The following is a 20057-nucleotide window of genomic DNA, read 5'->3' on the forward strand; positions in this document are numbered from 1 at the left end:
TATAGAGATACATACATATACTGTACATGTCTAAAGATATATATAGAGATACATACATATACTGTTCATGTCTAAAGATATATATAGAGATACATACATATACTGTACATGTCTAAAGATATATATAGAGATACATACATATACTGTACATGTCTAAAGATATATATAGAGATACATACATATACTGTACATGTCTAAAGATATATACAGAGATACATACATATACTGTACATGTCTAAAGATATATACAGAGATACATACATATACTGTACATGTCTAAAGATATATATAGAGATACATACATATACATGTCTAAAGATATATATATAGAGATACATACATATACATGTCTAAAGATATATATAGAGATACATACATATACTGTACATGTCTAAAGATATATATATAGAGATACATACATATACTGTACATGTCTAAAGATATATATAGAGATACATACATATACTGTACATGTCTAAAGATATATATAGAGATACATACATATACTGTACATGTCTAAAGATATATATAGAGATACATACATATACTGTACATGTCTAAAGATATATATAGAGATACATACATATACATGTCTAAAGATATATATAGAGATACATACATATACATGTCTAAAGATATATATAGAGATACATACATATACATGTCTAAAGATATATATAGAGATACATACATATACATGTCTAAAGATATATATAGAGATACATACATATACTGTACATGTCTAAAGATATATATAGAGATACATACATATACTGTACATGTCTAAATATATATATAGAGATACATACATATACTGTACATGTCTAAAGATATATATAGAGATACATACATATACTGTACATGTCTAAAGATATATATAGAGATACATACATATACTGTACATGTCTAAAGATATATATAGAGATACATACATATACTGTACATGTCTAAAGATATATATAGAGATACATACATATACATGTCTAAAGATATATATAGAGATACATACATATACTGTACATGTCTAAAGATATATATAGAGATACATACATATACTGTACATGTCTAAAGATATATATATAGAGATACATACATATACTGTACATGTCTAAAGATATATATAGAGATACATACATATACTGTACATGTCTAAAGATATATATAAAGATACATACATATACATGTCTAAAGATATATATAGAGATACATACATATACTGTACATGTCTAAAGATATATATATAGATACATACATATACTGTACATGTCTAAAGATATATATAGAGTTACATACATATACTGTACATGTCTAAAGATATATACAGAGATACATACATATACTGTACATGTCTAAAGATATATATAGAGATACATACATATACTGTACATGTCTAAAGATATATATAGAGATACATACATATACTGTACATGTCTAAAGATATATATAGAGATACATACATATACTGTACATATCTAAAGATATATATAGAGATACATACATATACTGTACATGTCTAAAGATATATATAGAGATACATACATATACTGTACATGTCTAAAGATATATATAGAGATACATACATATACTGTACATGTCTAAAGATATATATAGAGATACATACATATACTGTACATGTCTAAAGATATATATAGAGATACATACATATACTGTACATGTCTAAAGATATATATAGAGATACATACATATACTGTACATGTCTAAAGATATATATAGAGATACATACATATACTGTACATGTCTAAAGATATATATAGAGATACATACATATACATGTCTAAAGATATATATAGAGATACATACATATACTGTACATGTCTAAAGATATATATAGAGATACATACATATACTGTACATGTCTAAAGATATATATAGAGATACATACATATACTGTACATGTCTAAAGATATATATAGAGATACATACATATACTGTACATGTCTAAAGATATATATAGAGATACATACATATACTACATGTCTAAAGATATATATAGAGATACATACATATACTGTACATGTCTAAAGATATATATAGAGATACATACATATACTGTACATGTCTAAAGATATATATAGAGATACATACATATACTGTACATGTCTAAAGATATATATAGAGATACATACATATACTGTACATGTCTAAAGATATATATAGAGATACATACATATACTGTACATGTCTAAAGATATATATAGAGATACATACATATACTGTACATGTCTAAAGATATATATAGAGATACATACATATACTGTACATGTCTAAAGATATATATAGAGATACATACATATACTGTACATGTCTAAAGATATATATAGAGATACATACATATACTGTACATGTCTAAAGATATATATAGAGATACATACATATACTGTACATGTCTAAAGATATATATAGAGATACATACATATACTGTACATGTCTAAAGATATATATAGAGATACATACATATACTGTACATGTCTAAAGATATATATAAAGATACATACATATACATGTCTAAAGATATATATAGAGATACATACATATACTGTACATGTCTAAAGATATATATAGAGATACATACATATACTGTACATGTCTAAAGATATATATAGAGATACATACATATACTGTACATGTCTAAAGATATATATATAGAGATACATACATATACTGTACATGTCTAAAGATATATATAGAGATACATACATATACATGTCTAAAGATATATATAGAGATACATACATAAACTGTACATGTCTAAAGATAAGATATATATAGAGATACATACATATACTGTACATGTCTAAAGATCTATATAGAGATACATACATATTCTGTACATGTCTAAAGATATATATAGAGATACATACATATACTGTACATGTCTAAAGATATATATAAAGATACATACATATGCTGTACATGTCTAAAGATATATATAGAGATACATACATATACTGTACATGTCTAAAGATATATATAGAGATACATACATATACTGTACATGTCTAAAGATATATATAGAGATACATACATATACTGTACATGTCTAAAGATATATATAGAGATACATACATATACTGTACATGTCTAAAGATATATATAGAGATACATACATATACATGTCTAAAGATATATATAGAGATACATACATATACTGTACAGGTCTAAAGATATATCTAGAGATACATACATATACTGTACATGTCTAAAGATATATATATAGATACATACATATACATGTCTAAAGATATATATAGAGATACATACATATACTGTACATGTCTAAAGATATATATAGAGATACATACATATACTGTACGTATCTAAAGATATATATAGAGATACATACATATACTGTACATGTCTAAAGATATATATAGAGATACATACATACATATACTGTACATGTCTAAAGATATATATAAAGATACATACATATGCTGTACATGTCTAAAGATATATATAAAGATACATACATATACTGTACATGTCTAAAGATATATATAGAGATACATACATATACATGTCTAAAGATATATATAGAGTTACATACATATACTGTACATGTCTAAAGATATATATAGAGATACATACATATACTGTACATGTCTAAAGATATATATAGAGATACATACATATACTGTACATGTCTAAAGATATATATAGAGTTACATACATATACTGTACATGTCTAAAGATATATATAGAGATACATACATATACTGTACATGTCTAAAGATATATATAGATATACATACATATACTGTACATGTCTAAAGATATATATAGAGTTACATACATATACTGTACATGTCTAAAGATATATATAGAGATACATACATATACTGTACATGTCTAAAGATATATATAGAGATACATACATATACTGTACATGTCTAAAGATATATATAGAGATACATACATATACTGTACATGTCTAAAGATATATATAGAGATACATACATATACTGTACATGTCTAAAGATATATATAGAGATACATACATATACTGTACATGTCTAAAGATATATATAAAGATACATACATATACATGTCTAAAGATATATATAGAGATACATACATATACTGTACATGTCTAAAGATATATATAGAGATACATACATATACTGTACATGTCTAAAGATATATATAGAGATACATACATATACTGTACATGTCTAAAGATATATATATAGAGATACATACATATACTGTACATGTCTAAAGATATATATAGAGATACATACATATACATGTCTAAAGATATATATAGAGATACATACATAAACTGTACATGTCTAAAGATAAGATATATATAGAGATACATACATATACTGTACATGTCTAAAGATCTATATAGAGATACATACATATACTGTACATGTCTAAAGATATATATAGAGATACATACATATACTGTACATGTCTAAAGATATATATAAAGATACATACATATGCTGTACATGTCTAAAGATATATATAGAGATACATACATATACTGTACATGTCTAAAGATATATATAGAGATACATACATATACTGTACATGTCTAAAGATATATATAGAGATACATACATATACTGTACATGTCTAAAGATATATATAGAGATACATACATATACTGTACATGTCTAAAGATATATATAGAGATACATACATATACATGTCTAAAGATATATATAGAGATACATACATATACTGTACAGGTCTAAAGATATATCTAGAGATACATACATATACTGTACATGTCTAAAGATATATATATAGATACATACATATACATGTCTAAAGATATATATAGAGATACATACATATACTGTACATGTCTAAAGATATATATAGAGATACATACATATACTGTACATATCTAAAGATATATATAGAGATACATACATATACTGTACATGTCTAAAGATATATATAGAGATACATACATACATATACTGTACATGTCTAAAGATATATATAAAGATACATACATATGCTGTACATGTCTAAAGATATATATAAAGATACATACATATACTGTACATGTCTAAAGATATATATAGAGATACATACATATACTGTACATGTCTAAAGATATATATAGAGATACATACATATACTGTACATGTCTAAAGATATATATATAGATACATACATATACATGTCTAAAGATATATATAGAGATACATACATATACTGTACATGTCTAAAGATATATATAGAGATACATACATATACTGTACATATCTAAAGATATATATAGAGATACATACATATACTGTACATATCTAAAGATATATATAGAGATACATACATATACTGTACATGTCTAAAGATATATATAAAGATACATACATATGCTGTACATGTCTAAAGATATATATAAAGATACATACATATACTGTACATGTCTAAAGATATATATAGAGATACATACATATACTGTACATGTCTAAAGATATATATAGAGATACATACATATACATGTCTAAAGATATATATAGAGATACATACATATACTGTACATGTTTAAAGATATATATAGAGATACATACATATACTGTACATGTCTAAAGATATATATAGAGATACATACATATACTGTACATGTCTAAACATATATATAAATATACATACATATACTCTACATGTCTAAAGATATATATAGAGATACATACATATACTGTACATGTCTAAAGATATATATAGAGATACATACATATACTGTACATGTCTAAAGATATATATAGAGATACATACATATGCTGTACATATCTAAAGATATATATAGAGATACATACATATACTGTACATGTCTAAAGATATATATAGAGATACATACATATACTGTACATGTCTAAAGATATATATATAGAGATACATACATATACTGTACATGTCTAAAGATATATATAGAGATACATACATATACTGTACATGTCTAAAGATATATATAGAGATACATACATATACTGTACATGTCTAAAGATATATATAGAGATACATACATATACTGTACATGTCTAAAGATATATATAGAGATACATACATATACATGTCTAAAGATATATATAGAGATACATACATATACTGTACATGTCTAAAGATATATACAGAGATACATACATATACTGTACATGTCTAAAGATATATACAGAGATACATACATATACTGTACATGTCTAAAGATATATATAGAGATACATACATATACTGTACATGTCTAAAGATATATATAGAGATACATACATATACTGTACATGTCTAAAGATATATATAGAGATACATACATATACTGTACATGTCTAAAGATATATATAGAGATACATACATATACTGTACATGTCTAAAGATATATACAGAGATACATACATATACTGTACATGTCTAAAGATATATATAGAGATACATACATATACTGTACATGTCTAAAGATATATATAGAGATACATACATATACTGTACATGTCTAAAGATATATATAGAGATACATACATATACTGTACATGTCTAAAGATATATATAGAGATACATACATATACTGTACATGTCTAAAGATATATATATAGAGATACATACATATACTGTACATGTCTAAAGATATATATAGAGATACATACATATACTGTACATGTCTAAAGATATATATAAAGATACATACATATACTGTACATGTCTAAAGATATATATATATAGATACATACATATACTGTACATGTCTAAAGATATATATAGAGATACATACATATACTGTACATGTCTAAAGATATATATATAGAGATACATACATATACTGTACATGTCTAAAGATATATATATATAGATACATACATATACTGTACATGTCTAAAGATATATATAGAGATACATACATATACTGTACATGTCTAAAGATATATATAGAGATACATACATATACTGTACATGTCTAAAGATATATACAGAGATACATACATATACTGTACATGTCTAAAGATATATACAGAGATACATACATATACTGTACATGTCTAAAGATATATATAGAGATACATACATATACTGTACATGTCTAAAGATATATATAGAGATACATACATATACTGTACAGGTCTAAAGATATATCTAGAGATACATACATATACTGTACATGTCTAAAGATATATATATAGATACATACATATACATGTCTAAAGATATATATAGAGATACATACATATACTGTGCATGTCTAAAGATATATATAGAGATACATACATATACTGTACATATATAAAGATATATATAGAGATACATACATATACTGTACATGTCTAAAGATATATATAGAGATACATACATATACTGTACATGTCTAAAGATATATATAAAGATACATACATATGCTGTACATGTCTAAAGATATATATAAAGATACATACATATACTGTACATGTCTAAAGATATATATAGAGATACATACATATACTGTACATGTCTAAAGATATATATAGAGATACATACATATACTGTACATGTCTAAAGATATATATATAGATACATACATATACATGTCTAAAGATATATATAGAGATACATACATATACTGTACATGTCTAAAGATATATATAGAGATACATACATATACTGTACATATCTAAAGATATATATAGAGATACATACATATACTGTACATGTCTAAAGATATATATAGAGATACATACATATACTGTACATGTCTAAAGATATATATAAAGATACATACATATGCTGTACATGTCTAAAGATATATATAAAGATACATACATATACTGTACATGTCTAAAGATATATATAGAGATACATACATATACTGTACATGTCTAAAGATATATATAGAGATACATACATATACATGTCTAAAGATATATATAGAGATACATACATATACTGTACATGTCTAAAGATATATATAGAGATACATACATATACTGTACATGTCTAAAGATATATATAGAGATACATACATATACTGTACATGTCTAAAGATATATATAAATATACATACATATACTGTACATGTCTAAAGATATATATAGAGATACATACATATACTGTACATGTCTAAAGATATATATAGAGATACATACATATACTGTACATGTCTAAAGATATATATAGAGATACATACATATGCTGTACATATCTAAAGATATATATAGAGATACATACATATACTGTACATGTCTAAAGATATATATAGAGATACATACATATACTGTACATGTCTAAAGATATATATATAGAGATACATACATATACTTTACATGTCTGAAGATATATATAGAGATACATACATATACTGTACATGTCTAAAGATATATATAGAGATACATACATATACTGTACATGTCTAAAGATATATATAGAGATACATACATATACTGTACATGTCTAAAGATATATATAGAGATACATACATATACATGTCTAAAGATATATATAGAGATACATACATATACTGTACATGTCTAAAGATATATACAGAGATACATACATATACTGTACATGTCTAAAGATATATACAGAGATACATACATATACTGTACATGTCTAAAGATATATATAGAGATACATACATATACTGTACATGTCTAAAGATATATATAGAGATACATACATATACTGTACATGTCTAAAGATATATATAGAGATACATACATATACTGTACATGTCTAAAGATATATATAGAGATACATACATATACTGTACATGTCTAAAGATATATACAGAGATACATACATATACTGTACATGTCTAAAGATATATATAGAGATACATACATATACTGTACATGTCTAAAGATATATATAGAGATACATACATATACTGTACATGTCTAAAGATATATATAGAGATACATACATATACTGTACATGTCTAAAGATATATATAAAGATACATACATATGCTGTACATGTCTAAAGATATATATAAAGATACATACATATACATGTCTAAAGATATATATAGAGATACATACATATACTGTACATGTCTAAAGATATATATAGAGATACATACATATACATGTCTAAAGATATATATAGAGATACATACATATACTGTACATGTCTAAAGATATATATAGAGATACATACATATACATGTCTAAAGATATATATAGAGATACATACATATACTGTACATGTCTAAAGATATATATAAATATACATACATATACTGTACATGTCTAAAGATATATATAGAGATACATACATATACTGTACATGTCTAAAGATATATATAGAGATACATACATATACTGTACATGTCTAAAGATATATATAGAGATACATACATATGCTGTACATATCTAAAGATATATATAGAGATACATACATATACTGTACATGTCTAAAGATATATATAGAGATACATACATATACTGTACATGTCTAAAGATATATATATAGAGATACATACATATACTGTACATGTCTGAAGATATATATAGAGATACATACATATACTGTACATGTCTAAAGATATATATAGAGATACATACATATACTGTACATGTCTAAAGATATATATAGAGATACATACATATACTGTACATGTCTAAAGATATATATAGAGATACATACATATACATGTCTAAAGATATATATAGAGATACATACATATACTGTACATGTCTAAAGATATATACAGAGATACATACATATACTGTACATGTCTAAAGATATATACAGAGATACATACATATACTGTACATGTCTAAAGATATATATAGAGATACATACATATACTGTACATGTCTAAAGATATATATAGAGATACATACATATACTGTACATATCTAAAGATATATATAGAGATACATACATATACTGTACATGTCTAAAGATATATATAGAGATACATACATATACTGTACATGTCTAAAGATATATACAGAGACACATACATATACTGTACATGTCTAAAGATATATATAGAGATACATACATATACTGTACATGTCTAAAGATATATATAGAGATACATACATATACTGTACATGTCTAAAGATATATATAGAGATACATACATATACTGTACATGTCTAAAGATATATATAGAGATACATACATATACTGTACATGTCTAAAGATATATATATAGAGATACATACATATACTGTACATGTCTAAAGATATATATAGAGATACATACATATACTGTACATGTCTAAAGATATATATAGAGATACATACATATACTGTACATGTCTAAAGATATATATAGAGAGATACATACATATACTGTACATGTCTAAAGATATATATATAGATACATACATATACTGTACATGTCTAAAGATATATATAGAGATACATACATATACTGTACATGTCTAAAGATATATATATACATACATATACTGTACATGTCTAAAGATATATATAGAGATACATACATATACTGTACATGTCTAAAGATATATATAGAGATACATACATATACTGTACATGTCTAAAGATATATACAGAGATACATACATATACTGTACATGTCTAAAGATATATACAGAGATACATACATATACTGTACATGTCTAAAGATATATATAGAGATACATACATATACTGTACATGTCTAAAGATATATATAGAGATACATACATATACTGTACATGTCTAAAGATATATATAGAGATACATACATATACTGTACATGTCTAAAGATATATATATAGAGATACATACATATACTGTACATGTCTAAAGATATATATAGAGATACATACATATACTGTACATGTCTAAAGATATATATAGAGATACATACATATACTGTACATGTCTAAAGATATATATAGAGATACATACATATACTGTACATGTCTAAAGATATATACAGAGATACATACATATACTGTACATGTCTAAAGATATATATATAGAGATACATACATATACTGTACATGTCTAAAGATATATATAGAGATACATACATATACTGTACATGTCTAAAGATATATATAGAGATACATACATATACTGTACATGTCTAAAGATATATAGAGAGAGGACTTGAAATTTCAATTGGCCCAGTAGTCCCTGATGACTTAGAAATTTGACTTTTTCCTATCTTTAACTTTGAGTGGACTACTAACTTTTTCCTGTGTAATAGAAGACAAAATGACACTACTCTTATATGAATTGAAGGGTTATAGGGGTGTATACGTCTTAATGTTAATGTGGTACTTATTCAAATGTCCTTAGGTTCTGTGTATCTAGGAAAATGTAATATTAACTATTCCAGCAAAGAGCTGGGCAGGATACATCTTCAAGCACTTGAAAAAGCCAAGTATGGCGAAACTTGTTAAGGGGGGATAGATGGGTGCCCTTTTTTAAAATTCTGATTATACATGTTAGAGTCTATCTCAATAGGCAATTGTATCTGAACCGCTACAGGCAGTTTGCTTTGGAGCATATTTTATACTGGATAGTATAGTACATATACGAGTCTATACTTTAATGTGGAATATTATTTAATACTGGTCTGTGTGTAGTTGGATCTTCACCTGCAAACACTCTGCTAGATTACGAGTCTTGCGTTAGCCCTAAAAAGCAGTGTTGAGAGGCCCCAACGCTGCTTTTTAATGCCCGCTGGTATTACGAGTCTTGAAATGACAGGTGTACCACTCACTTTTTTGGTCAGACTCGAAAATACCGCAAATCCACTTACGTCAATTGCGTATCCTATATTTTCGATGGGACTTGCATAACTCCGGTATTACGAGTCTTCCAAAAAGTGAGCGGTACAGCCTCTCCTGTCAAGACTGATACCGCATTTAAAAGTCAGTAGTTAGGAGTTTTATGGGCTAACGCCGTAGTATAAAACTCTTAACTAAAGGGCTAAAAAGTACACTAACACCCATAAACTACCTATTAACCCCTAAACCGAAGCCCCCCCGCATCGAAAACACTAGTTAAATTTTATTAACCCCTAATCTGCCGTCCCTAACATCACCGACACCTACCTACATTTATTAACCCCTAATCTACCGCTCCCAACGTCGCCACAACTATATTAAATGTATTAACCCCTAAATCTAAGTCTAACCCTAACCCTAACACCCCCTAACTTAAATATAATTTAAATAAATATAAATAAATATTCCTAGAATTAAATAAATTATTCCTATTTAAAACTAAATTCTTACCTATAAAATAAACCCTAACGCTTAGATTTAGAGTTTTGTCGGTAAAGACCCGTGGTGCTAACGCTGCTTTTTTTCCAGCGCACCCTTAAGACAACGCTGGTATTTAGAGTTGTCTGAGTGGCTGCGTTAGCCTCAGAAAAGGGAGCGTAGAGCATAATTTAGCTCCACTTCAACCCTCAATACCAGCGTTGCCTACGGTAGCGGTAAGCTGTAAAAACGTGCTCATGCATGATATCCCCATAGGAAGCAAGGGGGCTGAGCTGGCTGAAAAAAACCCTGCAAAAAAGCAGCGTTCAGATCCTAGTGCAGCCCCATTGTTTCCTATGGGGAAACACTCTATAAGTCTACACCTAACACCCTAACATGAACCCCGAGTCTAAACACCCCTAACCTTACACTTATTAACCCCTAATCTGCCGCCCCATCATAGCTGACACCTGCATTATATTATTAACCCCTAATCTGCCACTCCGGACACCGCCGCAACCTACATTATCGCTATGAACCCCTAATCTGCTGCCCCTAACATCGCCGACACCTATATTATATTTATTACCCCCTAATCTGCCCCCCCCCCCCCAACGTCGCCGCCACCGACCTACACTTATTAACCCCTAAACCGCCGCAATCCCGCCTTTTAAACACTATAATAAATTGTATTAACTCCTAATCTGCCCTCCCTAACATCACCGCCACCTACCTACAATTATTAACCCCTAATCTCCCGCCCCCAATGTCGCCGCTACTATAATAAAGTTATTAACCCCTAAACCTAAGTCTAACCCTAACCCGAACACCCCCTAAGTTAAATATAATTTTAATTAAACGAAATAAATTTACTATTATTAAATAAATTATTCCTATTTAAAACTAAATACTTACCTAGCAAATAAACCCTAATATAGCTATAATATAACTAATAGTTATATTTTAGCTATTTTAGGATTTATATTTATTTTACAGGCAACTTTGTATTTATTTTAACTAGGTACAAAGCTATTAAATAGTTAATAACTATTTAATAGCTACCTAGTTAAAATAATTACAAAATTACCTGTAAAATAAATCCTAACCTAAGTTACAAATACACCTAACACTACACTATCATTAAATTAATTAAATACATTACCTACAATTAGCTAACCTAAAATACAATTAAATAAACTAATCTATAATACAAAAACAAACACTAAATTACAGAAAATAAAAAATATTACAAGAAATTTAAACTAATTACACCTAATCTAAGCCCCCTAATAAAATAAAAAAGCCCCCCAAAATAATAAAATGCCCTACCCTATTCTAAATTACAAAAGTAATCAGCTCTTTTACCAGCCCTTAAAAGGGCTTTGTGTGGGGCATTGTCCCAAAGTAATCAGCTCTTTTACCTGTTAAAAAAATACAACCCCCCAACATCAAAACCCACCACCCACATACCCCTACTCTAACCCACCCAACCCCCCCTTAAAAAAACCTAACGCTAACCCCCTGAAGATCTCCCTACCTTGAGTCGTCTTCACCCAACCGGGCCGAAATCTTCATCCAAGGAGCGCAGAGGAGGTCCTTCATCCGGTAGAAGTCTTCATCCAGGCTGCGTCTTCAATCTTCATCCATCCAGAGCGGAGCCATCTTCCAAAGAGCCGACGCAGAGCCATCCTCTTCATCCGGAGTCTTCTAACATAAAGACGGTACCTTTAAGTGACATCCAAGATGGCGTCCCTTCAATTCCAATTGGCTGATAGGATTCTATCAGCCAATCGGAATTAAGCTAGGAAAAATCTGATTGGCTGATTCAATCAGCTAATCAGATTGAAGTTCAATCCGATTGGCTGATCCAATCAGCCAATGGTATTGAGCTCGCATTATATTGGCTGTTCCAATCAGCCAATAGAATGCGAGCTCAATACCATTGGCTGATTGGATCAGCCAATCGGAATTAAGGTAGGAAAAATCTGATTGGCTGATTCAATCAGCCAATCAGATTGAAGTTCAATCCGATTGGCTGATCCAATCAGCCAATTGTATTGAGCTTGCATTCTATTGGCTGATTGGAACAGCCAATATAATGCAAGCTCAATACGATTTTAACTAGGTAGCTATTAAATAAATATTAACTATTGAATAGCTATTGTACCTAGTTAAAATAAATACAAAGTTGCCTGTAAAATAAATATAAATCCTAAAATAGCTACAATGTAACTATTAGTTATATTGTAGCTATATTATGGTTTATTTGCTAGGTAAGTATTTAGTTTTAAATAGGAATAATTTATTTAATAATAGTAAATTTATTTAGTTTAATTAAAATTATATTTAATTTAGGGGAGTGTTAGGATTAGACTTAGGTTTAGGGGTTAATAACTTTATTATAGTAGCAGCGACGTTGGGGGCAGCAGATTAGGGGTAAATAATTGTAGGTAGGTGGCGGCGATATTAGGGAGGGCAGATTAGGGGTTAATACAATTTATTATAGTGTTTGGGAGGCAGGAGTGTGGCGGTTTAGGGGTTAATACATTTATTATAGTGGCGGCGAGGTCCGGTCGGCAGATTAGGGGTTAATAAGTGTAGTTAGGTAGCGGATTGGGGGGGCAGATTAGGGGTTAATAAATATAATATAGGTGTCGGCGATGTTAGGGGCAGCAGATTAGGGGTTCATAGCTATAATGTAGGTGGCGGTGGTGTCCGTTCGGCAGATTAGGGGTTAAAATTTTTTATTAGAGGGTTTGCGATGTGGGGGGGCCTCGGTTTAGGGGTACATAGGTAGTTTATGGGTGTTAGTGTAATTTGTAGCACTGTAGTTAAGAGCTTTATGTTCCGTCGTTAGCCCATAAAGCTCTTAACTACTGACTTTTTTTGGCGGTAGGAGTCTTGTCGGTAGAGGCTCTACCGCTCACTTCTTCCAAGACTTCAAATACCAGCGTTAGGCAAATCCCATTGAAGAGATAGGATACGCAATTGACGTAAGGGGATCTGCTGTAGCCTGGAGTCACGGAAAGAAAGTGAGCGGTAGACCTGTACCTGCCTGACTCTAAATACCAGTAGGCATTAAAAAGCAGCGTTAGGACCCCTTAACGCTGCTTTTGACGGCTAACGCCAAACTCTAAATCTAGGCCATAGTTAGCTACAATATAACTAATAGTTACATTGTAGCTATCTAAGGGTTTATTTTTATTTTACAGGCAACTTTGTATTTATTTATTAACTATTTAATAGATACCTAGTTAAAATAAAGACAAATTTACAGGTAAAATAAATCCTCACCTAAGTTACAATTACACCTAATACTACACTATAATTAAATTAATTACCTAAACTAAATACAATTTAAAAAAATTATCTAAAGTACGAAAACCCCCCCCCCACTAAATTACAGAAAATAATAAAATAATTACAAGTTTTTTAAACTAATTACACCTAATCTAATCCCCCTAATAAAATAAAAAAGACCCCCAAAATAATAAAAAGCCCTACCCTATACTAAATTACAAATAGCCCTTAAAAGGGCCTTTTGCAGGGCATTGCCCCAAAGTAATCAGCTCTTTTACCTGGAAAAAAAAGTACAATACCCCCCCAACATTAAAACCCACCACCCATACAACCAACCCTACTCTAAAACCCACCCAATACCCCCTTAATAAAGCCTAACGCTAACCCCTTGAAGATCACCCTACCTTAAGAAGTCTTCACCCAACCGGGCCGAAGTCCTCAACGAAGCCGGCAGAAGTGGTCCTCCAGACGGGCAGAAGTCTTCATCGAAGCCGGGAAGAAGAGGTCCTCCAGTTGGGCAGAAGTCTTCATCCAGGCGGCATCTTCTATCTTCATCCATCCGGTGCGGAGCGGCTCCATCTTCAAGACATCCGACGTGGAGCATCCTCTTCAAACGAAGTCCAACTGAAGAATGAAAGTTCCTTTAAATTACATCATCCAAGATGGCGTCCCTTGAATTCCGATAGGCTGATAGAATTCTATCAGCCAATCGGATTTAAGGTAGAAAAAATCCTATTGGCTGATGCAATCAGCCAATAGGATTGAGCTTACATTCTATTGGCTGATCCAATCAGCCAATAGAATGCCAGCTCAATCCTATTGGCTGATTGCATCAGCCAATAGGATTGAACTTCAATTCTATTGGCTGATTGCATCAGCCAATAGGATTTTTTCTACCTTAATTCCGATTGGCTGATAGAATTCTATCAGCCAATCAGAATTCAAGGGACGCCATCTTGGATGACATCATTTAAAGGAACCTTCATTCTTCAGTTGGACTTCATTTGAAGAGGATGCTCCGCATCGGATGTCTTGAAGATGGAGCCACTCCGCTCCGGATGGATGAAGATAGAAGATGCCGTCTGGATGAAGACTTCTGCCCGCCTGGAGGCCCTCTTCTTCCCGGCTTCGATGAAGACTTCTGCCCGTCTGGAGGACCACTTCTGCCGGCTTCGTTGAGGACTTCGTCCCGGTTGGGTGAAGACTTCTCAAGGTAGGGTGATCTTTAAGGGGTTAGTGTTTTATTAATGGGGTATTGGGTGGGTTTTAGAGTAGGGTTGGGTGTGTGGGTGGTGGGTTTTAATGTTATGGGGGGATTGTACTTTTTTTTTCAAGGTAAAAGAGCTGATTACTTTGGGGGAATGCCCCGCAAAAGGCCCTTTTAAGGGCTATTTGTAATATAGTATAGGATAGGGCTTTTTATTATTTTGGCGGGGTTTTTTATTTTATTAGGGGGATTAGATTAGGTGTAATTAGTTTAAAAAACTTGTAATTATTTTATTATTTTCTGTAATTTAGTATTTTTTTTTTCTACTTTAGATCATTTTTTTAAATTGTATTTAATTGTATTTAGTTTAGATAATTAATTTAATTATAGTGTAGTGTTAGGTGTTATTGTAAATTAGGTTAGGATTTATTTTACAGGTAAATTTGTCTTTATTTTAACTAGGTAGCTATTAAATAGTTAATAACTATTTAATAACTATTGTTCCTAGTTAAAATAAATACAAAGTTGCCTGTAAAATAAAAAGTAAACCCTAAGATAGCTACAATGTAACTATTAGTTATATTGTAGCTAACTTAGGGTTTATTTTATAGGTAAGCATTTAGTTTTAAATAGGAATAATTTATTTAATGCTAGGAATATTTATTTATATTTATTTAAATTATAATTGTAATTTAGTGTTTTTTTCCGTACTTTAGATAATTGTATTTAATTGTATTTAATTGTATTTAGTTTAGGGAATTTATTTAATTATAGTGTAGTGTTAGGTGTAATTGTAACATAGGTTAGGTTTTATTTTACAGGTATATTTGTCTTTATTTTAACTAGGTAGCTATTAAATAGTTAATAACTATTTAATAACTATTCTACCTAGTTAAAATAAATACAAACTTACCTGTAAAATAAAAATAAATCCTAAACTAGCTACAATGTAACTATTAGTTATATTATAGCTAGCTTAGGGTTTATTTTATAGGTAAGTATTTAGTTTTAAATAGGAATAATTTAGTTAATGATAGTTATTTTATTTAGATTTATTTAAATTATATTTAAGTTAGGGGGTTGTTAGGGTTAGACTTAGATTTAGGGGTTAATAACTTTAATATAGTGGCAGTGACATTGGGGGTGGCAGGTTAGGGGTTAATAAATATAATGTAGAGTTTGGCGATGTTGGGGGCATCAGATTAGGGGTTCATAAGTATAATGTAGGTGGTGGCAGAGTCCGGAGCGGCAGATTAGGGGTTAATAATATAATGTAGGTGGCGGTGATGTCGGGGGCGGCAGATTTGGGGTTAATAAGTGTAAGATTAGGGGTGTTTAGACTCAAGGTTCATGTTAGGGTTTTAGGTGTAGACATAAAAAGTATTTCCCCATAGGAATCAATGGGGCTGCGTTAGGAGCTTTACGCTGCTTTTTTGCAGGTGTTAGTTTTTTTTTCAGCCGGCTCTCCCCCATTGACTCCTATGGGGAAATCGTGCACGAGCACGTTTTGCCAGCTCACCGCTACCGTAAGCAGCGCTAGTATTGAGGTGAGATGTGGAGCTAAATTTTGCTCTATGCTTACTTTTTTTGCGGCTAACACCGGGTTTGTAAAAACCCGTAATACCAGTGTTGTCTGTAGGTGAGCGGTGAGGGAAAACTGCTCGTTAGCACCGCACAGCATTACCGACAAAACTCGTAATCTAGAAGTATTTTTGCATTCAGATCGGAATGATATAGTAGCAAGCTGCTACTGCAAAATCTAGATATTAGGATCTATACTGCCCTAACCTATTAGCAATGATATTTAGGACACATTGGTAATGACTAACAGACCAATTTGCTGACTATGTATTTGCTAGTTTGCACTAATATACAAATTTATGGCTAAAGTGAAAGTCAACCATGGCGTTTTTGAAACGCTAGGGTTGACTGTTGAAACAAATAAAGGGCACTTTCATTCATGAAGTATAGGATGCTTCATGCAGAAACTGCCTTTATTCGTTTTAACCGTATTTTAACTGTATTTTGCTAAGAGGTGATGTTTTCACCTCTTAGCCAATAGCCGTGCGATAAATCCGACTTGGCGCCCATGGGAGCCGGATTTACCACACGGCTATTGGCTATTGGCTAAGAACAGCAATCGATTAAAACGAATAAAGGCACTTTCTGCATGAAGTATCTGTACTTCATGAATGAAAGTGCCCTTTATTTGTTTCAACAGTCAACCCTAGCATTTCAAAAACTTTCACTTTAAGTGTCCTTATTAAGGAAACTACCATCAATCTCAATATTTACTACAAATGTAACTATATGACAACATTCATAATGATGTTTAGAGGACATTTATATCCCATTTGTAGAGACAACAACAGTATTCTGCTTGGAATCAACTTCACGCAGCAGTGATTCTAACCTTCTCCCAGCTGATGAGTGGCAATAACCACGAAACAGTCTGTCCTGGGATGGTTATGAATCACTGCACTAACCCTAGCTAAGTTTATAAGCTGTGTGAACAGCGATACTTTGGAGTAAAGGGAACCTGCTGAAAAGCAGACTGAAGTAAAAAGGTGTGTCATTGTGTACTTAATTTGCATATCTTACCCAGAATCCTTTGCTGCATTGGAAACAATGTAATTCAGAGGTTTTCTGTGGGAAAACAAGCCTCTGGGCCTGTCTAGATTTGTTAATGAATTACACAATGAGTTATTTTATATATATATATATATATATATATATACACTCTACACTCACCAGCCACTTTATAAGGTAAACCTTGCTAGTACCAGGTTGGACCCCCTTATGCCATAATTCTTTGTGGCATAAATTCAACAAGGTGTTAGAAACATTCCTCAGAGATTTTGATCTATATTGACATGATAGCATGACGCAGTTGCTGCAGATTTGTCGGCTGCACATCCATGATGCGAATCTCCCGTTTCACCACATCCCAAAGGTGCCCTATTGGTTTGAGATCTGGTGACTGTTGAGTCCATTGGAGTACAGTGATCTCATGTTGAAGAAACCAGTTTTAGATGATTTGAGCTTTGTGACATGGTGCATTATCCTGCTGGAAGTAGCCATCAGAAGATGGGTACACTGTAGTCATAAAGGGATGAACATGGTCAACAACAATACTCAGGTAGGCCATGGTGTTTAAACATCAAAATAAGGATAAAGGGGGCATACAGTAAATAATATACAATAGCTAATATATACAATGGCATGGTGTATTACAGAGAAATTAGCAAAATGTTATTAAAATATAAAATCAACTATTCCTATCTATGATCTTGCAGTGATATGAAATTTTTCTTTAGAGGCTCTTATTTTGATGTGCATCATAAAGTGGAGACGTTTTTTCAACAACTATTTTAGATGGTAGTAAGCTTACATTTTTCAGTTATCACGGCTGTGTGTATTCCTTA

The sequence above is a fragment of the Bombina bombina genome, chromosome 7 (genome assembly GCF_027579735.1).
Source record: "Bombina bombina isolate aBomBom1 chromosome 7, aBomBom1.pri, whole genome shotgun sequence".
Lineage (NCBI taxonomy): Eukaryota > Metazoa > Chordata > Amphibia > Anura > Bombinatoridae > Bombina > Bombina bombina.